The sequence below is a fragment of the Phyllopteryx taeniolatus genome, chromosome 11, assembly GCF_024500385.1.
Source record: "Phyllopteryx taeniolatus isolate TA_2022b chromosome 11, UOR_Ptae_1.2, whole genome shotgun sequence".
Classification (NCBI taxonomy): Eukaryota; Metazoa; Chordata; class Actinopteri; order Syngnathiformes; family Syngnathidae; genus Phyllopteryx; species Phyllopteryx taeniolatus.
Window position 1 is genome coordinate 24,297,876 of NC_084512.1, and position 22,537 is coordinate 24,320,412.

A 22,537-nucleotide genomic window follows, 5' to 3' on the forward strand; every position below is an offset into this window, starting at 1 on the left:
TAATTAGTAGCCTACAAACAAGTGCTACTTTATCGCACGCATAAAACAATACATACATACAACAATACGCAAATGCATAAATTCTCTCTGCTCTGAATGCATCACCGGCCATGATCCAAGAGAAATAGTTTATCGAGCTGAAAGAACCTGCTGTTGCTATGCTAGGCGCGTGTCCTCCTGAAACTTTCGTAGGGTTTCGCACACAAGAAACGGACCTTGAGTGCTGCATAAACTGGCACAGTGGCACATTTTGGGGGCTTCTCAAGAGTGTGAAAAATGTTTGGGAGTTGAAGATAAATGAGTTGGATTCCATCAAAAACATATATATATATATATATATGTATGTACATATATCATTGCTAAAGATGAATACTGACTTTAACATTGGATTGGATGTCGTTACTTCTCTGTACCCTGGCCTGCATAAAAGCTGTCATTCAAGAGTTAAGCAGGAAAGTGACCCGAGCTCTCCTCGGCAACGTACCGAGCCCTGACAAGATGTGACAGCACATTTTCTTCTGCGCACTCTCGCAGCGGAGGCGCGAGAAGAAGCTCATTTTCATGTCCGTCATCTCCTGCTCCTGCCGCTGCCCACTCAGCCTGCCTCTATTACTGCAGCAAAAGTGAAAAGTAGCTGCGTTGTCAGGCCAAAAAGTGATAATGGCAGGGGAGGGATGATGGAAGGGGGTGGGGGGCCGAGGGCGGGGAGCGCCGACTGATCCCAATTGCCCTGCTTTCAGTCGCTGCCACCCCGGCTCCCCCGGCACTAAAGGCTCCACTGACAGATGGGATGGAGCACCGTGGGACAGAGTGGTGAGTTGGCACAAAGAAGGTGCACCGAACAGACCTTTTTTTTTTTTTTGCAAACAAACAAATTATTATTATTTGTTTTTTTATTTTTTTAACATCACGGGTGTAAATCTCAAGGCCTCCAGGGCCACCGCGTAATTTTATGTGGCCCAAAAAAGCTTCCCACAATTCTTCCTTGGATTACGCTTGAAATTTTCCATTAAAAAATGATGATAAAATATGATAAAGTGATCAAACATGATGGAGCAATGATTAGGGCTCCCACACAAACCATACAGTTGAATTTGTTCCACAATTGTAACTAAAAACACTCAAATCATATTTCCCTATTGAAATGAATGAAAATGCCATTCTTCTATTCCAGCCTTCCCCAAAAAAACAAATGTTGTAATGTGTATTTGTACTACGAGGAAAAATAGCACTTTATAATATTGTCCTTGATAAAAAAAGAATGAAACAGAATATAAAGAACGAAAGCGTTTTGTCACACTTTTTGCTTCAATTCAATGGTCATTATGCTGCTCCTGCATGCCTTGGCCACCTGGGGGCAGTATAACACATACAGATATACATCAGACAGAGGAGCTGTCCTAACACCTCAGCAGTAATATTAGTTGGTCTTCGAAGAGGACAAAGAATATATCCCTTTTAGCATTTTTACATTGTCTGTCTATGTGTATTGCTGCACTGTTTGTGTTCAAACATCATTCAGGGGTTATGACGCCACAACATAGATTTGCGTGAATATTCATTATGGTGTTTCCTATTTTGTGTTAGCATTAGCATTAAGCTAGCGGACGTAAAGGCGAAGCTCTGTGGTTGTTTCATTTTTTTTGGGGGGGGGGGGGGGGGGGGGGGGGGGAATCATTTAACCAGCAAAGTCTCAGTTTCAAATTCGGCTCACGAGTCAAACCAACAAATCGGCTAAGTCCAGTCATTAGTATCTCAAGGCGCCACTGTACTGTAAAAATGTTAAAGGTTTTTTTAATCCTTTACCAAAAGTGTTTCAAGCATTTTACTGTATGAAGTGAAAAATGCTTCCAGACAGACAGACGCTCAAATATCTGCCGATTCGGAGAACTTTTTCCACGGCGCTGTTAGCATGGAGTCCAGCGATCTCCAATGCAATATAATCTTCACCTCTCGGCAAATGGCAAGATACTGCATGGATCTATCACCGCGCCCAGTCAAGGTCATTACAATGTCATCGCAAAGTCATCCTGTCTACGCGCCGACTATTGCCCTCTGGAGGGTCCGCACGTACGGGGCACGGAAGGACGACAGGAGAGAAAAGAGGCTCGTTGACAGACAGGTGGGACAAAAAAGTGGAATGCGGAAATAAATGCAGAAGTGGAGGTAATGTACAAGCCTGCCTGTTAGATTGATACCTCAGAGAATTGGCCAGTAAAGATGCACTTTGTCTTCAGAATATGAAAACAACTCCTGCGCCCGGGCGCGTTCCCAGCAGGGAAATTGCTGTTTTTATATTTCGGAATCAGTCACCCATAAGGGATACGGGTAACAAATGAAATACTCCAGCCCCGTTGTCTGATTTATTCCTTTTATTAGCCGCAAATATCAACCTGGCAGTCAAAGGATGAGTCGCCTCCTTCAGAGGCGGGATAGGGGGGGGCTCAAAGCCAATTGGGAGCAGACAGCCTTGCATAAACAGGCCCAGAAAAATCACGGGGGAGGTCTAATATGGTATGCCAGAACAGGGGTGCGCAAAGGCTGGCCCCAGGGGCATCTGCGGCCCGCAACACATTTTTGTTATTGGCCCGCCGCATATTCTCATCAAAGTTTTTACATTTGAAATAAAAACCAACCAAAAAAATGGAACAAAAGGTGTACGCAACAATACATCATACATTTTATTTGTCATAAAAGTTTCATTTTTCACTTCAAATGTCTTTTCATGTTTCACTGTTTTTATTTTGAAATGTTTTAAGTGGAATGTTGTCAAACATCACACATTTCATTTAAAATTGTTATAATATACAAGTTTAATGTCAATTTGTCGCTTGATTTTAAAATCACTATTTTTTTGTCAAACTGTTTCGTAGAATTTGACATATCCAAAATGTAATTGAAATCATTTTGTCACAAAAAGATTTTAGGAAAAATGTGTCAGGATTTTTTTAAATGTATTTGAATGTTACAATATATCACATCATTGTTTTTATTTGAATACTGTTAAAAGACACGACCGTGAAAAATGGGAATATTTTGCATTTCAAATTGTAAATACATTTGAATGATATCGCACTAACTTTTATTTGAAAATGTCTTCAGCATAAATGTTACACGACATCAGACATTTTTATTTTGAACTAGTTGGTAATGAAAAAGTTTTATTGTCACAATTTCTGCCAGTTAAATTTGTCACCGCTCTGCCGCATCAAATACGGTACAAGATGGTGATGAACGCAGGCGGCTTCAATAGGTCACGTATCTATCCCCACCCACATTGTTTGTATATATATATATATACATATACACCGCATATTGAATTGGGTTGACCATGTTTCATAAACTCAAGGTGGCGAGTTATTTTCATTCAACAAATGTGCACCTCGCTGCACTAAAAGATTCACACCAAGCAGAACGGCTCAACTAAAAAGTCAGCGGTATTGTCGCAGCCTCCCTTCTCCGTGTAGTCTAGTCCACATTCAGTCCACAGGCCACATTTGAATAATTGCACGCGTGTTCCTCGTCCAATTTCCGTGGTGACATCACATGTTTCGGAGCGACAGATGCCCACTTACGGCGGCGGCGTAACACAATGAACCTCATTAGATATTAGTAATTGACCATTAATGAAGTCCTTTCGATAGCTCACTGAGGAATACGCGCGAGGGCCCCTGGAGAGACCTCATGGCATTAACGTACTCCCTAGGCTCCGAGAGGCTTTGAAAGGCCCAATCAATAAAGAGCATGAGTTGATCTCGCTCGCCGTGGACGTGTGTGGACAAGTGAGCAGTCAAGAGGCCTTTTCTTTCCCCATGATGAATGCTGGGAAACACAAGCTGGCAGGTCATGTGGCTACGGAAGGAAAATATGACCAAACCCCCCCTGTGGTGCCCCCCTCTTTTTTTGTTTTTCTTTTTTTTTCCTGTTGTTACTTTGCATAAGCCAGACAACATCAACAGCATAAGCGCGACTGTAAAAAGGCACAAGACAAGGGTGTCGCAAATATCATGTGACATTTACAGCACGTTACAGCGCGGAGGCGCCGGCGCCGAGCGCTTTTATTCTTAATTTTCTCATTTGCGTTATATGGGCACAATGAAATGGATATCATGGCGTACAAATACCGCGCCGCGCGTGTCCTTGAAGGCGGCGTCATAAACGGCTCAAGATGACGACGCCGGCAAATTTATGGCTACTACTATTTATGGCTAGTACTCGGTAAAGTTTCATTGTAACTTCCGGAGAAATTAATAAATGTGCCCCTTCACCTTGAAGCAGGGAACAAATCCCCCCCACCCCCCCCCCATCCTGCTGAGACATTGGACCATTTCTGCCGCGATCACTCCTTCCTCCGTATACAAAGATAGCAGGCTCAAGATAGGCGTCCCACCTTCCCTTGCACTTTGCCCGGACCCCCTGAGATTTGTGTCGCGCCTTTCTCTCTTTGTCTCTGCTAAGACGCCCGACAACCCCTTGAGGGAGAAAGATGGAAGAGCGCAGAAGATGGCGCAAGTGTGAGGGATGGGGGCTCGGAAATGACATGACAGAAATTGCGCTTCTGTCTGAGGCTACGATGATGATGCCCAATTTGTTTTGTTTTTGGGTTAAATCACATCTTTTGACGTCATCGTTCACATTGCAAAAACAAATGTGACTTCTAATGTGCACGGAATGTGTCCGTGAAGTGACACGCCTTCCCACAAAACACGGCGTCACGTGGTGCACCGTGTTTACGGAAGCAAATATTAGACCCGATTGGCTCGATAACGAGCATTTTATGCCGATCGGCTGATCAGCTTTAATGTCATAATTTGCCGATCCCCAAAAGGCATTTACTCCGCGTCGCCGTCATATACAGTATATTTGAATTCAGAAGTTTATTTTTAGCCTTGTCGCATGTCTTTTGACGTTATTCACGATCACTGGGCTTTGTCAAATCAGACGCGACCGGATACACTCGTTAGCATGCCCACGACAACAGCAACAGATCGCGCGTATATTGTGTTGGTCAAGAAATAACAAAATGGGGGAAAACGTGTGGTGGTGGTGGTGGTGGTGGTGGTCACCGGTGCTCGGGAGAAGACATTCGTTCAAGGATTGCTTGAGGTATGTTCACGTACTTGTAATACGATACCGCTCGCAAGCGGCCAACAAAACCTTATGTAGCCTAGCAAGCTAGTGCTAGCACTAACGGTTGTACGTAAACATGCCGGCATTACGTTGAATCGTGCTCTAAAGTTTCCGTGTGTGGAAAGTAACTTCATTACAATAAAGTAATTGAATGACAGCAAGTTAGCACCCATTATTTCTGTCATGTTGTAATGTTGGTTCGACCAGACCGATGAGAAAACATGACCTGACGAGAGAAGATTTGTGAAGATACTCAGTAGACAGTAAATGAATTCATTTAAGTCATTTAAATAGACACATGATCGGTGATCGTTTTTTGTAAACTCGTTGATCCGTGATCGGCCCCAAAAATCCTGACTGCGTGAAGCCCAGTAAATAGCACCACACGGCACAGGTGGTCACAAAAACCTAACGAGCGAGACAACACGTGAACGTGGCATAACATAACTAAATATCATGTAAAGAACAGAAAGATGAGTTTGATCATTTCCCCGTTCCGATCCAAGTCCACAATGGCCCGCTTTTCATCGCGGTACGTCTTCCCCTGCTCTTTCTCCACAGACTTGGAATTTAAATTTACAGCGTGCTAAACGAGACGCATTCAAACATTTTAATAAGCCCGCCGAGTGACGACTTCAATTAGCTTTTATGAATATTTTCCTCGAGGAGCGCCGTCATCACCGCGGAAGGGAATTGAAAAAAGATCATTTAACATCGCGCCGCCATTATTCTTGAAAATGAGGAGTTATTTTTACTCGCGCCTCATCGTGCGATTAGCTCCCTAGGTTGATTCGCGTGCCATTAAATGACCATCCACCAAAATGGCTGCCATTTGATTGAGAGTCAAACCAGCGTTTGTCTTCGAGAAGCGTTCCCGTTCCTTTATTGGCTATCTTATCGCTTGATTATGGGATCGTAAGGCGTATGACATGTGAGATGACGCTTGCGCACGCCAAAAAGCTATTAAACAAGTCATCCCAACTCCACTTTGCGGAGGGTGAACGTGGGAGTGCAGCAGAGTGTAATGGCTTTAATCTGCCTGTTGTTTGTCTCATGGGCATTAAACACCATCTTGATATGAGTGAGACGACAGTGAACACAGGAGGGGGTCCTCGTAATATTTAATAGGTCATCAAAAGGAATGAGGGCTCCGCTGTTGACATTCGCCGGGATAGTTAGGAGAAACCCCGGGAGTTGTCACATGAGTCATTAGCGACTCGCTGTCGATGTCGTTCGAAAGAGGCGGCAAAGTCATCATCGAGCAAATGTGACAATTCAAAGGAGGCCCATTAGCTGGCTGGAGATTTGATTTGTCTTTCCACCCTGAAAATAGACTTCATAAAACTCTCTTAGCTCAATTGGGAATGAGGCGGCGGCGGCGGCGGAGAGATTGATAGAGATGGATTGGATTTGGGTTGGAGCGGTCCGTCTCTAATCGAACTGTGGTCGGAGCTGGATCGTGCGATCTTTGTGGGCGTGTGGACGCTGAACTGAAATGCTGCGGGATTCATTGAAATCGTTGAGAATGTGCAGCGGTCAAGAAATGCGGAAATGTGTAAAATGGCTCGAAATGTGCAATTTCTATGGTGGAAATTTGGCAATTTGGGGAATGTCAAATAGTTGTCCCGAATGAGCTGAAGATTTTGAAGTCCGAAGCATTTAAACCTGTCAAGAAATGTGGAAGGAGGAGGGACTGTCAATGTGTCAAACAGCTCTTAAGAATTGAGTCATTCTGGGAATGTCATCAACGGCCTGAATGAGCTGAACAGTTTGAAGAATAGTTGGAATCGCTCGAGAAATAGGGAATCAGTGTCAAATATAGTTTGATTATCATGTTCATTGAATTTGATTTGATTTGAATATTTGTGAACTTGTGAAATGTGGTAAACATTTCCTGAACTAGATGAAGAGTTTAAGGTAAACAATGCCCCTGCTAGCTCGATGCTAACACCAACGGGAACATGCAATTGGTGTGCTAGCGATTAGCATAAATAGTGGAAGGGTTCTAACATTTTAGGTTGTGGATATTTGGTGACTCTTCTGCATTTGCCTGTATGACTCTATTATACTGCCCCCCCCCCACGATTATCACAATTAATTGATTTGAACCGTAAATCATGGTGCACAAACTGTTTCATTCTTTACATTCTGTTTAATGATGTTATTACTGTGTGTTTTTATAATGTTCAGTATTACAGAGGGCTTTTTTTCCTTGTTGAAATTACATACAAATTGTCTTGGGATTTTTTGAGGAGGTTAGAAGGGATTAATGGCATTTCCATTCATTTCAATGGAGAAAATCGATTTGAAGTTTGTTTTGTGGGGAGATCCGCTTTGGAGAATTCCATTCCCAGCTCAACTAAAAGGATGCAAACCAAACATTTCAGAGGAGAATTCAACTGTCACATTCGAGACCTCTCAAAGTTTCCAAACAACAGTGGGGCGCTTGCATGCCCCTCACACATCGATTCCCCTCCCGAGAGGCCCTCAACCAATTTCTCTTGTTTTCAGAGTCTCCCCCCCCCCCGAGCCCCCCTCGCCGGAACCTGCGTCGGCCGTCAAAGACGTTCATCCATCCACGCCGCATGACTATGACTGATCTGGCCACCAAACGATCAATTTGTATCCCTTGCTGCTCTTTCTCAGCCTCCCGTCTCTCTCTCCTCACTTCATTCTCCTCGCTGTTTTCTTGATGCGCGCAATATGATGAAAAAGCGAGAGTGCAGACGCCGTTGACACCCGGGCACCAGCGGAGTAACAATCCTATCAGCGTTCGACCTTGGACGTCACCTAATTCCTACGTCCATCTATCTGTGCGCGTGTGACACCAGAAACTTTTCACTTCAGGACACTATCGGTTATCCAAAGCTGTTTGAGCATTTCCTCCGCATCCTTGTACACGTACGCTCTTTTTCCTCACGAGTAAAACAATTCAGCGCACTAGTTAAATGGCTAGGGTGCACTAGTAGAACGACGATGTCTGACTAGTATTGTTTTTTTTCCTCTACTTTGTGACATTTCGCGCATAGTAGGAGAAAAAACTTTGGCATACTCGACCTTTGTTTTGTTTTAACGCCCCAAAAATTCTTGAATAAGTCGGGATGAACTGCAAATAAGCATTTTCAGGGATGCCCCCCCCCCTCTCCCGACCCCCAAGAAAACAATGGACAGAGGCCAAATGGTTCCGGGCGGCACCAATATGTTGTCCTCAGTATTTTTTTACTGCCTCGAGGCAGAGATGTTTGCGTCGACCAATATTTGCGGGGGACTTAGCAGAGTTAGTCTTTTTTTTTTTTTCCTTCCACAGCGCTACTAGCAATGTGTTTTTAAACTACTACTATGCCAAAATTGTGCTACTAGTGTGCAGAAATGTCATAGAGTGGTGGAAAATGGATGGATGGATGGATGGATGGAAGAAACGCTCAGAGAGGCTCTCCGCAATCAGGCGATCGATGCCCTCAAAAATGGCAGCGAATTGCCGGCAGCCTCCATTCAGGAGTCTCCTTCATTCATTAAGCGGTAATTGGACGCGATCCTCATCCCGGAATGCCGGGATTCCTCCGAGGCGCGGCGGAGGCGTGTCGGAGGAAAAGAGCCGTTAATCCGTCCTGTAATTGCGGAGAGCAGACGGCAGGGCCGCCCGCGTCCTCCAAAGACATCAGTCACCAGACGTGAACAATAGCGAGCGTGCGCACGCATGTTGACGCTAGCATATGCGCGCGTGTGTGCGTGCGTGCGTGGCGCGCCTTCCCCTTTCAGACAATTTGTAAGGCCGGCTGTTGAAGACAGGCCGAAGACCGCGGAACAGCTGGAGCCCCTCCGTGATTGATAAACGCGGCGGCAGGAACTTCATCTCCCCGCCTGCCCCGCCACGAATGAAGACAAAGGCGCCACAAGGCCTCCGTCGGCGTGCGACTGCCTTGCGTGTCGTTAAGTGCCGACCGTCGACCCGCCCCCGGTCCTCAGCCGGGGGGGGGTCGGGGTGCCGAGAGGGAGGTCAGGACCCTAACTAATTAGCATTTTATGACAAAACGCTTCTTTTGTGGTTGTTATATAATTGATTTACCTTTCAGGGGGAGATCATTATGAAGTAGCTCTGGGAGGCCGGGATTGCAAAAAGGGGAGCGGCGGGGGAAGAGCAAGCACACACGTCCGCAAGTATAAATACAGTGGCCCTTGACTTACAAGTGACCCGATTTGCGGATTTATTTCTTTGATTTGATTTGATTTGATTGTTGTCTTCGAGTTCAGGCCAGAAATTGGACTTACCAATGTTCAGTTTGGCAACAATTCTCGCTGTTTATTGCCACTCCCAGTTTCAGTTTACTCGAAAACTAAACAGGAAAGAAAGAGAATGACACAAGCATATATGTATGGAAGCAAGCATCACGTGACTTTGTCTGATGAAAGTCAGCCAGCTGAATGCAAAATTGCTCAACTCGTATTGATGTTGAGGCACTTTTTGGGGGGAGGCCATATGTACTCATTGTACAGTACAAAATGATTTCTTTTTTATTTTCTGTGGCGTAAGACGCCCAGTACAGCACAAAGGTATTATAAAGAAATATTGAAATAAGCGGCTGGTTAGAGCGTCTGCCTCACAGTTCTGAGGACCGGGCTTCAATCCTCAGAAAAGGGATGGATGGATATTTTCAAAAACGTTTGACATTTTATTCAAACCTGTCGGTGTGCTTGGTCACAGTGACATTGTTGACGTACAGCGCTCATCGTAGGCGGCCAATTCTAGAACTAAGCGACTTTGTCAACGGCATTTTAAGTAACAAATGGGAACTATTTTGGGACACATTGTTCAGTCCCCTGCGATTGGCTGGCGAGCAGTTTAGGGTGTACCCCGCCTCTCGCCCAGAGATAGCTGGAATAGGCTCCAGCACGCCCGCAACCCTGGTGAGGAGAAGCGGAACGGCAGATGAATGAACGAATGAATGAATGTTCAGTGCCGACAGTCCGTTTTATCCGAAATGCTTCATATATATCGGGGTCCGTTTTATTGAGGTTCCACTGTGTTATATTCTTCGGTGGTGGCGAAAGAACGCACACCAGAGGGAGCTGCACAACGGCCATTGAATTAAAGCATGGAATCATGACGCACAAACTGTTTAATTCTATACATTCTATTTAAATTTAAAGACTTTTCTTATTAAAAAAGACGTTCCAATTTTTTGGTTGGTTTTTATGGGGGACTGGAACGGATTAAAGGCATTTCCATTCATTTGAATGGTGAAAGATGACTTGAGATGCGACTCTTTTGAAAAATCCGTAAGTGGAAATAGTTGTTGAAAATATTTAAAAATCAGAAGCTGACCCAAAGAGTGGACATGAGCAGCTAGTTGCATCCGACATGGGAAAGGCAAGCCCCATGAGCGTCTATCGCACATGATCAAATCCACATTGATCCGTGCCCGTATCAACATCGCTCCCACCGTGCGGGCGGCTTTGAACTGACACGTTCGCGAGGCTCATTGGCTCGGCGTTGTAAACTTTTGCTGAGTTTGTGACCCACGCAGGGGCAGGGGCAGGGGCAGGGGCAGGTCAGCGAGTCGGCTCACGAGCGGGCGGCTTTGTCACGGTCGACCGTGAGGCGCTGAGGATTATTGTAGGTGGGATTCGCAAATATGCTATTTCATTGGATTATGTTCAGCAATTATGTTGCTTTTCTAATTTCTTATTAAATTCCATGGAGTTCTATTCCAAAAAATATTGTTTACCAATGAGGTTATATTTACTTTGTTTTGCTTTTTTTCATTTCAATTCATTTTATATATGTAATGTCTGCCAATTGTCATTTTTGTAAAAGAAATAATGCAAAATTGAAGTATAGTTTTTCTTCGCCAATAAGGTTATGTTTATGTTATGTTTTTTGCTTTATTTCATTTCAATTCCTTTTATTGTAATTACTTTAGCAGTGGGGTAAGTTGTTTTATTGTATTTTATTTTATTTCAATTTATAGTTGTTATGTCCACCAATGAGTTTGTTTTTGTAATTTTTGTTATTTTATTTTATTTTGTTCGCCAACAAGCTTATGCATCGTGCTGTTTTCATTTGAATTCATTTCACGTCATTTTATTTTATTTTGCCTTTTTTCTTTGAGTTTTTATTTTATTTTATTTTGTTTCATTTCAATTCATTTGATATTTATTTCGTCCAGTAATAAGATTGTTTTTGTCATTTTGTTTATATTTATTTCCTTTGGTTTGCCGGTAATGTTATGTGTTGTTTTAATTTCATTTCATTTCATTTGTATTTACTAAGTCTTTCCAATAAGGCTGAATTTTTTGTTTGTTTGTTTTTTTCATCTTTTTCATTGATTTCATTTTTGGGCTACTAAAATTAGGTTTGTGTTTTGTTTTTGTTTTTTAATGTAATTTGGGATGTAGTTATGCATTCATTGTTATTTGATTTGATTTCAATGTTTTTTTTTTGTTTTTTTTTTACCAATATCGATGTTTGTGTTTTTAATTGATATATTTTTGTTCATTTCCCCCCCCCCCCCCCCCCCCCCACACACACATAAGGTTATTTGATTTCCATATTTTTGTTTTGAATTGTAATTGTATTGTAATCATAATTGTATTTCATGTCATATTTTTGTTTTGCCAGTGGTTTTGTTAGTTTTTATCATATGAGGTTATGCATTTGTTGTGTTACCGTGTTATACTCCAAGACTGCTGGATTGTGTTGTATTCATTTGATCATATTTCATCTTATTCAGATAAAGATAACTACCGGGGTCTTCTCGTTTATTTGATGCTCTTTTGAACTTCATTGTGTTATTTGCCCATACAACCTGATATCGTTTCAAGCATTTGAAGCAAATAATGATTTTCAATGGCTCCCACCTTTCTGCCTTTGGAGCTTTGGCATCTCCGTCCTTGATGCATTTTATTCACGGCTTGGTTCAGTTGAGGACTCTGCACACAAATTGAAAAGTTTTCAGTTGCTGAGTAAAATATACGCCTCTGCCTTGCCCCCAAAAGGGAAATGGGGGGTGGGGGGGGGGGGCACGGGTATTGTTCCATTTGAATTCCAGACTGAACTCCAGACATCCTCCTTCATGCGACAAAGTGGATTCGAGGCTCATCCATTGCGCCGAGCTGGTCCACATTTCATCTGCTAGGACAGACGATGAATGAGTGAATACTGATGAACGCGCGCACAAAATAGATGCACCCGAGCGATTTTTTTGGTGTGACAAAGGTGGAAAAGGGGAGGTCCCCTTTTGCTCCCCCGGGAGCAAAAGGGGGCATGCAGCCTTCTCCATATTCACAATAGAGGCCCGGTGAAGTTTACAAGGAGATATCAATTTCACTTTGAGACTACGGGCCTTCATTTGTTTGCGATTCTTCTAACCCTTCTTCTAACTTACTGTACGAGTGCACGCACGTTCACACACTTGCACACGCACGAATTGCAGCGCTGCGTATGAGGCTTGGATTGAGGAAGCACTAGCAACTTTGCTGGGCAGAAGTTATACAATTTAGTATCAATGATTTGTTTCTACATTAGTGTCTAAAAACATCGAGTAATGACATCATTCCATTTTATGGAAAGAATGGAAGAGTTTTTCGCCACGTGTTTTGCTTCAATTCAGTGGACATAGTGCTGCTCCCTCCAGTGTGTGTGTGCGCCTTGGCCACCTGGGGTACACTACAGTACAGTACAGTACAAGTAATGAAAAAAAATAAAATAAAAATCATACAAACTAACGGTTACAGTCCTTAGTAAGCCACAGCAGTATTATCTGTTCACGTTAAAATAGCCACGGCTTGACGGTTTATAACACGGCGACACCATCTCCAGCACAGAGAGAACATGCAGACTCTACGCAGAAACGACCTCTGAACCGTGAGGCAGATGTGCTAACCGGTCGTCCGCCGTGCTGCCTCGTACTGGCCCATGTAACTTTAACGCCAAACGCGTCTGTAGCAATCTGCACACAGCAATCGGCATCTCGGGTGAGTATGATGCATTTTGTTGAAATCTGAATGTTATTACGCGCATTTGTATTGCAAACCGAGGACCACCCGCGGTTGATACATTTTGTAGGTTGTTCAGCTCTCTCTATTTTTGTTGGTATTGGCACCCGTGCGTCAGGTCGGCAGCCTGGCTTTGCTTTGCTTTGGTTTGGTTTGGTTCGAGCGAGGCGATGGGCCATGTAGGCCTTTTTGTTCCCCCCGCAGTGGAGTGTCTGCCCTTACATGTGTTCAGTCGGGCCCACCCACTTTACCCACACTATGATGTTCTGGAGCGGGTCCAGCTGACCTCGAAGAGGAGTTCCACGCATCATTGTCTGTGAGAGGCAACCTCCCGAGACCAGCCGACTCGCGCCAATCTGTCCGCGACGTACGGAGAGGCGTCGCACATGCAAGCAAGCCTCAGCCACAGCGTTCCAGTAAATATCGTATGTACGCATGTGCGCCGTATTACGCCACTTCCCGCACTTTTTTTTTCCCATCCCGCTTTGTGCTAATGAGAAATCTTAATATGCAATCATGTTAACATTGGCTCTAATTTGCGGCCCGGTGCATCTTTGTTTGCGCACACACCTCGCAGCAATTGATGGATATCCAATGAGACGGCGGGTGGCTGCCAAGGGGAGTTAGCTGGTGCGGCTTGTGACACATCGCCGAGGCTGGCGGGAAGTACGCCTTAAATTAATTAACAACGGACCTCTTGTAGCTGCTCACTTCTGTAAACAAACATTTTAATATGCGGTAATTAATTCAATCTGCCAAGCTCCTCTGCCCCCTCCCATAGATCTTCCTTCAGCGTTCCTTTGCCCGTCTTGTTAAAGAGTTTATCGTGTGCAAAGTGAGATGAAGCCTTTTACTTGCACGGAGAGACTTTTTTGTATACGTGACGACAGCAGGTGAAAATGTAGCGTGACACCCATAAATAGACATTTTTAAGTTTTTTCTTTAAGGGCAGTGATTTGTACAAAAAGTAACACCTAAAAAAATATATATATATATAAATGTACCATCGTAATGACCAACATTAAAATCCAGTACTGTACGTGGTAAGCAAGGCGTGACGTTAAGCGGGTGCAATTCAGCAGCGGTGGATAATATTGACTCTCCCACTTGCTGCTTTGACGCGTTGAGTTTGAGGCGTATATTTGAAAAGAGACTTAAGTTTGTGTGGTGGTTCAGACTCAGAAGCCTGCTATGTATAGTGGTTCTTGTTGCATTAAACATTTACAGTGTGTAGTTTTATTTTGTGTCTGCGCAGCGGTCATTTACATGTAAAAGGGTTGAACATCTAGCTCGTTCATCTAGTTATAATAATCGTAAACAATTATCCAACGACAAAATTGCAGCTAGTGAAAATGCTGAGTGGCAAGTAACTCTGGGAAACCGCTAGCCGGAGTGGCTGGTGAGCCAAAAAAAACCAAAAAAAGTTGATGTAAAGCCCTGGTGGTAAGTGTTCATTAAAAATGACGCATAGGTTTTAGACCTAAAAAAAAAAAATTAAAAAAAAAAGTATACAGTGGCTGGAGCCTTCACCTTTGCACTTTCAGTCAAGCACATGAATACAAAATGAAATCACTCACAAGGAGCATGGCGCACAGGCTAAAACTGAAATGACCTTGCGGAAAACGGTCAAGCAGACGAGCTCCGGGCTCCTGATGTCACTTACTAGGCCACGCCCCTTAAAGGCACACCTCCACACACAAATGTACTCCTGTGTGTGTGTGTGAGGGAGAGAGACAGACTTCGGCTTAATTGCACATTATAAAACTAGTTGAATTCTTTACATTCTCCTTGTATTTATTATTATTGTCAGCCATTGTAACATTATGCCCAGTTTGAACATCGACACGGTGCTCAAATAGAAGAAAATTACGAATGAATACGATTATGATACAATGAAAATGTATTGCAAATAAAGGTTCAATTCAAAAACTGTACTGAAATAAATGATTCAAAACAAACACAAATGTATTGTACTTAAAAGTGAAATACAACTGAACTGTGATGGGGAAAAAAGGACTGAGTCACTAAGGAACAAAACGCTAACAAATCCTCTTCTTCCTTTAATAGGAACTGAGCGAGGTGTTTGCAATCCACTACGAGTGTGTGTTTGTGTCTCGTTAAGTAAGTTTAACGCATCATGCTTTTCTTGTTTCAAATTTCCGAAAGACCATTCGAAAATGGGGATTTCCACGACTTAAAAAAGAGGATGAATAATGGGAAAGGAAATAATATGGAAAGCATTAAATTGAGTTTACTTTAAGTACAGAATCAGTTCAAGTAGATTAAGAGAAAAGAATTGATAAATCCCTGTATGCAAATTTGAGAAAAGAGCCATTATTGAGTCCAATCTGCAAGGCAGCGACGACTAAAACAGCGCCAAACGGATTAAGATTTATTTGGCCAGATTTCTTATTTGAGATAAATAAATCTGAGCACTCCAAATAAATCCCTCAAATTATCTACAGTGGGTAGTTTTGCATTTATCAGAGATGAAGAAGAAGAAGAAGGGGAAGGGGAGGAGGGGAGAAAAAAACATCTTTATGGAAATCCACGTTAGCGAGGGAATAAATGTGGACTCAAGGGGCATCGCTGCACAGGTAAGCTGCTTTTGGAGGGTTCATGTAAATCCTAAAAGTCCAAAAGTCAATTACTGGGCCATCTCAAGCGTGTGTTACTTGAAAGACTCGGATGTTTTATTGAAGAGCGGCTTTCATTCAACGGGCTTCTAAGGCCTTCCCTTTCATGCGGCTCGGAGAGGGAGCGAGCGAGCGAGCAAGGCGCCTCCTTCGGATGGCCGGTGTCATATATCGCACACACACACACACACACAGAAAAAGAGAACACGCACTAATGCCCAAAAACAACTCTCAGGTGGTCCGCTTCACTTCACTGAACAACCCTGCGCGCGCGCACGCGCACGCGCAGCCTCGTCAACGTGGACCGCACAGACGAAACAAGAAATGTGAGGCGACTTCTCTTGCTCCGTGCCGCCCTTTTCAACAGGCAGATGACAATTTGAACAAAGACACCGAATTGTTCAAACTCCACAAAGTTTGCCTTATGACGCCACTGATCTGTGGGGAAAACCAGATCATAGTCCCTCGTTGATTTAGATTGATAGAGGAAAATCGGAAAAGTAGTGACCATATATATATATTTATTGGATTACTGTATTTATATATGTTAAAGCCTAATATATGCATAATAGCAATACAAAAATATGGATGGGAGCTGCCGGTGTTATTTTTGCTCCTTTGGGGTCGCTATCGCCACATGCTAGCTACACTGTAGCATGTGTGACTTTGAATGCGGGGCCCGGCTCGTCGAGCGACGTCGGAGTCGGCGAACGAGAGTGGAGAGTCGGCTGCCTGCTAGCCAGCGAAGGTGTTTAGTAACTCGGCGTTTGCTACCATTCCTTTACTGCCCGTCGCGTCTATCCTTGAGCACCTTTGGAGGGATTACAGCTCGTTCGAACTGGTGCTACTCGGCTCTATTCAATTAGCTAACGACGTTTCCTCGACGGGTCTCCTCTGCAGTAGACACATTGCACTCTCTCTTCTTTATTGAGTGTGAGATGCTCCCAAACTTTGGACATTCTCTGTCTTTTACACACTCTTCCCTTCTGCCTGGCGAGTCTGCGGCAACTTTCTTTTTCTTGTCCTATTTGTTAAAAGGGTCATTACGGCTCGACGGGAGCAAGCCTACATGGCGAGTGTGATGTGTGAAAAATGAAGTGCCTTCCGAATACAGTCGTCCTTCGCCACATCATGGTTGACTTTTTGCACTCTCACTTGATGACAGATTTTTAAATCGGACATATATCTTGGATTTGTCACTATATTGAAGGATTTCGCAGGGATCATTTTTCCACACGGACTAATGTTTATGCTGAATAAATAGCATACATTGACTGGAAAAGTGTCATGTTTGTTTTGGGGGATTTTTTTTCAATTTGAAGAAAAAAAAAAACCAAACAACAAGATGATCAATATAGTGCAAGAACCAATTAAATAATTTTGCCATATAAAACAATGACTTCAAATGCAATGTGAAGCAACTAAAATAATGATGTCACGTCATTGAAAAGCGATATTTGGAACAAGGTGAGAACAAATCGGTAGCCGAGCAGTTTGTCATTTGGTCAACATGTTGAGAAACTAAGAAAACAAAAAGAGAACAATGACCTCGATTTAACCTTTGCAGATGACCATCACTGGGATGACTCATGAGCTACACAGACATACAAATAATTAGCGAGCACATTGGTATTTTTTTATTGATATTGTGTGACAGTAAGTTAAAAATCACCAAGGAAATGATGCATTAGGCTACCGAAATATAAAGTTGAATAATTAGGCCTTAAAATGGACAAAAGCTTCAGTCAAAATAATCAGGATTAGTATTATTATTATTTTAAAAATGAAGAAAAAACTTCTTCATCTCAACTTTCACTTTTTCTGTTACTCAAGTCTAATAAAATCAACTCCAATAAAAACGAGTCCCCCGTGCTTTGTTTGCCGTTAATTGCCGTTGGCGGTCACGAGGCCCAAAGCCGGCGCTTCGTCGTTTTCTGCCTTGGGGCGACTCCGAGTGAATGTGATGCTTTTCCAATTGATCCCGATTGGGATTATTCCTAAAGTCACATTCTTGTGCCGCGCCGTCGCGATGAAACACATCTGTAATGTCTCCGCAGCTGGAGTTGAGGCGCACGGCGACATTGCCCGCAGTGAGAAGACATGATTTTTTTTTTTCACCCACTGTGATTAGCCCAAGTGTGTTGCTCATACGCAAACGGAAATGGGATGTGCATGCATCAGCGTCCCCTTAAACACCCCCCCCCCCCCCCACACACACACACACACACTTCTCCTTACCCTCTCACTCCCATCTGTCAAGACAAAAGATGTTCATCTTTAATCCATGAGCAGCCATTGAGGAGGTGGGAATTACAAATGACAGATGTTTTACTGTGCGTTCGCCTCCCGCCTCCAGCGCGTGGTTCCGTAATTCCCGCATTTCGACACGTGCCGACTTCCGTGATGTTTGCAAACAAAAAGAAAGAAACATTTTTGTTCGAAAAGGTGTTCACACTTGCTGGCAAATAACAGAACAGAACGCGCTCGTACCACGTGACACTGTCATCATTTGGTAATTAAACCCTCGCTGGCTTGAAATATGAAAAGCTGGCAAGAGGAGGAGATGATGATGCAGGCTGCCCACATTTTCAACAAAGCATCCCGACACCAGGCGGGAAGCATATGCCCGCCTTTCCACAGCGCGGTGACCCCGCTCGGATGGTTCGCTGGCAGCCCGCTTCAAAATTGGACCGGGAGAAACAACATTGTTCAAAACAAAAGCAAAAAGTCCTTTTTATGGGGGGGGGGGGGGGGGAAAAAAAAAAGAAATCAGCCAGCTGGGTTGCCGTCCTCATGACTGCAATAATTCAACATTGCGTAGCGCAATGCATTCTGGGAAGCCCGTTTTATGACCACGGGATATGTATTTCATTTTATTTTAAAATACATTTTATTGTCTGTTCCAGACAAAATATGTATTTTATGAACACATGGAAAAATGACAACGGAAAATTGCCATTAATTGCATGTAATCTTTCTGGAAAAATTCTATGTAGGGATATAGAGGGGATCCAAAAATCCGTTTATACTACAGTTATCTGTAAATTCTACAAAGAAATATGATTCTTTTTCTTTCAATTTTGCTATTGGGAATGGGTATGTCATTTACAAAATAATACGTTCAATTGAACACTTTCCTGATTTTACAGCCATTCATTTGGTGGCCATTTCTTACGGCTTCGAATTGTCTTTTCCCCCCTCAATAACTTACATGGGACCCATCACGCATGCATGCGTGCATGCCCTGCAGTCGAGAATAAATGAAGAAATAATCACATTAAATGTACATGACAACCTTGTTATTGAATCAAAAAATACATTTGAATTGTCAAGAAGGGCCCCCAAATGTCTCCCCAAAAAATTTATGAATAATTAATAATAGTTTCTTTGATTTAAAGCTATCATTATTGCTTTGGTGATCATTCACATAGTGCATTTAAAACCACCTCACAACTTTGCCTTAGGAAACTTCACTTCGCGGATACTTCATTCCCACATTTCAAACGTGGGAAAACCCACGCATATTTTGGGGAATTTTAGAGAAGTCCAAAAAATGACGTTCATTTACCACATATGAATCGTGTGCAACCGATGTACTGTACATGATCAAATGAAGATTTTTTTGGGCAGTTTTGGCGAACTCAATTTTTGTCCTTTTGCAGGAAACTTCAAATCACAAGTTTTATGGCTGTAAAAAAAATAGACCTCGGGGAAATGCAAGAATATGGCAATGCTTACATATTCAGATATTGTGATCCAGCTATTGAGATATTTATGAAATACAATTTCACTTTTATCCACAACTGACGTACCGTCATCATCGTCGGTTTTATCGGCTGGATCTCAGTCATTATCATCTAGGTTGCCTGACAGAAAAAGAAAAAGACAAAAAAAAAACAAGCTGGGATAAGAAAAAACATGAGTGAAATTCCTGAATGTTGATAAATAACATTTACTGACACTAACATGCGCGATTCACTTTTTGAGTCTTCTATCCATCTCTCAACTTCACTTTCTGGGACGCCGGCCCCCCCCCCCCCCCATATGTCCAAATTGGAACTAAACCTTGTTTTAGACAAGTATTGATCGGAAAGATATTTGTTTATCTCGATTCAATACTGAACTTAACAAAAATGGAGTTAGCCCACTCTAGTTCTCAGTTGCTCAATTGAACTACTCGGTTTTCCGCAATATTTGTATTTATGGAGACGCACCTTTGTTAGTGAGTCGAGTTGCGCCGAGCCTATGCGCTACTTTGTGGCGGAAAAGGGGGCAACAGCGTCCCGCTGTCGCTGCAAAGTTCCCTTCAAGTTCAACGGAACAATCCAGATTGGAAATCATGTTCATCCGTAACATTAAGACACAAACACGTCGGCCGTCATGGTGATAGATGACGGGCGCAGGCTGCTGCACACAATGGCCTCCGAGTGAGGGGGGGGCTTATTTAAAGTTCAGGCTATGAGCGAGTGGGACGCTACACGGGAGGAAGAGGAGGAGGAGGGTGGAAATGCAGGTGAGAGGAGACAGGAAGAGATCGTTTGCAGGTTGGTCAACATTAGTCTGACCTCCCTGACACACGCGCGCGCGCCGCACACACTTCTTTCACCCTGCGGCTCGGACAGAGCAGACACCAATGGAGCAGTCGAATGGACTCCTCTCCTCTCCTCTCCTCTCCTCTCTGTCCCAGCAAAAATCTCTCCTCAATGGGCCTCTCCTACACACCGGTCACATGGCGATCGAAGAAAAAAAAGACTAAATACAAAAAAAAGACAATAAAAAGTCAAAGCTACGCAGCTTCGGGGAAGACGTTACAGGCAGCCCCACGCTGCTTTCTGCCCATTGAAGCAACTCCGTTTTGGCTTTCCGATGTTCCTATAGATTCCCAGCGTGTCATCTGGGAAAAAAATGTAAACTTCCAGGGGACGTTCAGCAAACGGGATTCTATTATCCTAAATCAAAAGACTCTTTCTTCCAATTAGCATAATGTCTCTTTTTTCGGGGGAAGTTAAGACGTTAAGCGCAGCAAAAAGCAAAGGGTGACCACGACAATTGTCAAGATACTTTTACGAAAAGTTCCCGACTTGCCGTGAAGCGAAAATTCTAAATCTTACCAAGTATATTTGTGCTACGGTATATCACGTTAAAAGCCTCAAAACTAATCGGATGATGTTTTAAGATAAGACTCGTCACCTAGAAAAGTCAATTGTTTTGACACAGCTTGCTTGCACTTGTTTCAAGCTCATTCTTATTTGAAATAAGAGGGGGGGGGAAATGCCAATGGCCGGCTTTGTTTTCTTTTTTCTTGCTCCACTGGTTCAACTTCTTTCAAGTAAAAAGGAGCTTGACACAAGTCAAACTCCAAACAAGTGACTTGTATTTTATTTCGTTTTGACACGAAACAAGACAAATATTCTTGGGGAGATTTTGAGCGTTTGCAGGGCAGGCACTTGAATGAGCACCTGAGATTTCCAGGGGACCACAAACGTCTCCCAAAAAAAAAAAAAAAAAAAGACTTATAGTTGTTGTTGTTTTCTATATGAAGCATTTACAGTTTGCCCGGGGAGACGAGTGAGTTTTTCAAAACGCGCGCCGTAATTCCAAGCGGCGCTTCGGCAGATGGTGAGCAATTCTTCGGAAAAAGGAGGCGTCGAGTCGTTCATTGTCACACCCCGTTCGAGTTTACTGTCAAACTAAACACCAAACAAAGGGAATGGCACGTTGTGTGTTTAAAACAACCCCAGAACCTTTGCCTCAAGAAAGTCCGCTTAGCTTAATGCTAACAAACAATGCAAAATGCCATAGACGAGGCTAATGAATAGCATCGGGGTCGCAGTGTGATAACCCTAAAAGCGACAGAAATTTGAACCATATATGTTACAATAAAGTACAATATTGTACAGTGCTATTTTTCATATGAAAACAAATAATCCTACCGCTCTCCTCGCCCAATGGACCATTCCATCTTCTCACTGAGCACGAGGAAGACGGAGCAAAACAAACGTGCACATTCTGCAACAAATATGAATAGTGTTGTATTCCGCTAATAATATTCTACTTGTGTTTTAACTCCTCTCCCCCCGAAATGAAACATTCTCTCCGTAGGATCCACTTGAATTGGTCCAATGAATAATAATGTTCACGTGCCATAAAGATTCGATGTGAAAAAATAAAAATACAATCTAAAAGTACTGCGCAATTGACTTTTTAAGCACAGTATAAGCAAGTGTATGAGTATTTAAGGTATAAAGTTTGCCAGCGTATCCATTGCGGGTTCTTGGTCCAGTGGCGGCCTTATTGCTACTGCTGAACTTCAAGCATTATAAAGAATCTTTTAACACAAAATGTTTGTTAAATAGCCGATAGAGAAGCCATCATCTTTTAATGTTGTATTATATGGCCTTCGCACGCTCTGCCGTTCTTGTGGACGTTGTAATATTGCATTTTTACTGGTTACTCATCTGTTAATGTTCCAGTTACTGAGGTTTATCTTCTTCCTGGTGCTATTTTGTGCCCCTCCCCTCCCCGACACCCACCCACCTTCACACTGTTAAACACACACACACACACAAAGTTTGATCTCAGCATCTCTGAGACACCTGACTGAAAAGAGCGTCCCACTTTTACAGCTTTACCACATGTAATAATTAAGAAATTAACGGTTGTTAGTATGTGGATATCCTCATGCATACAAAACATTATTTACCATGTAATTGATAGTTTTATGTCACAGTTGTCACACCCACACAACACAAAATATTGACATAGACCAATGTGAA

At 43.0% G+C, this 22,537-nt stretch overlaps 1 long non-coding RNA gene across 1 annotated transcript in view; it reads right to left on the reverse strand.

The window, feature by feature from the left end:
• Positions 1-22,537, reverse strand: part of LOC133485464 (uncharacterized) — a 232,799-nt gene that overhangs the window by 114,241 nt on the left and 96,021 nt on the right. Inside the window, exon 5 of the long non-coding RNA XR_009790701.1 lies at positions 19,574-19,627. This is a non-coding gene — a long non-coding RNA (uncharacterized LOC133485464). The remainder of the gene's footprint in view (positions 1-19,573; positions 19,628-22,537) is intronic.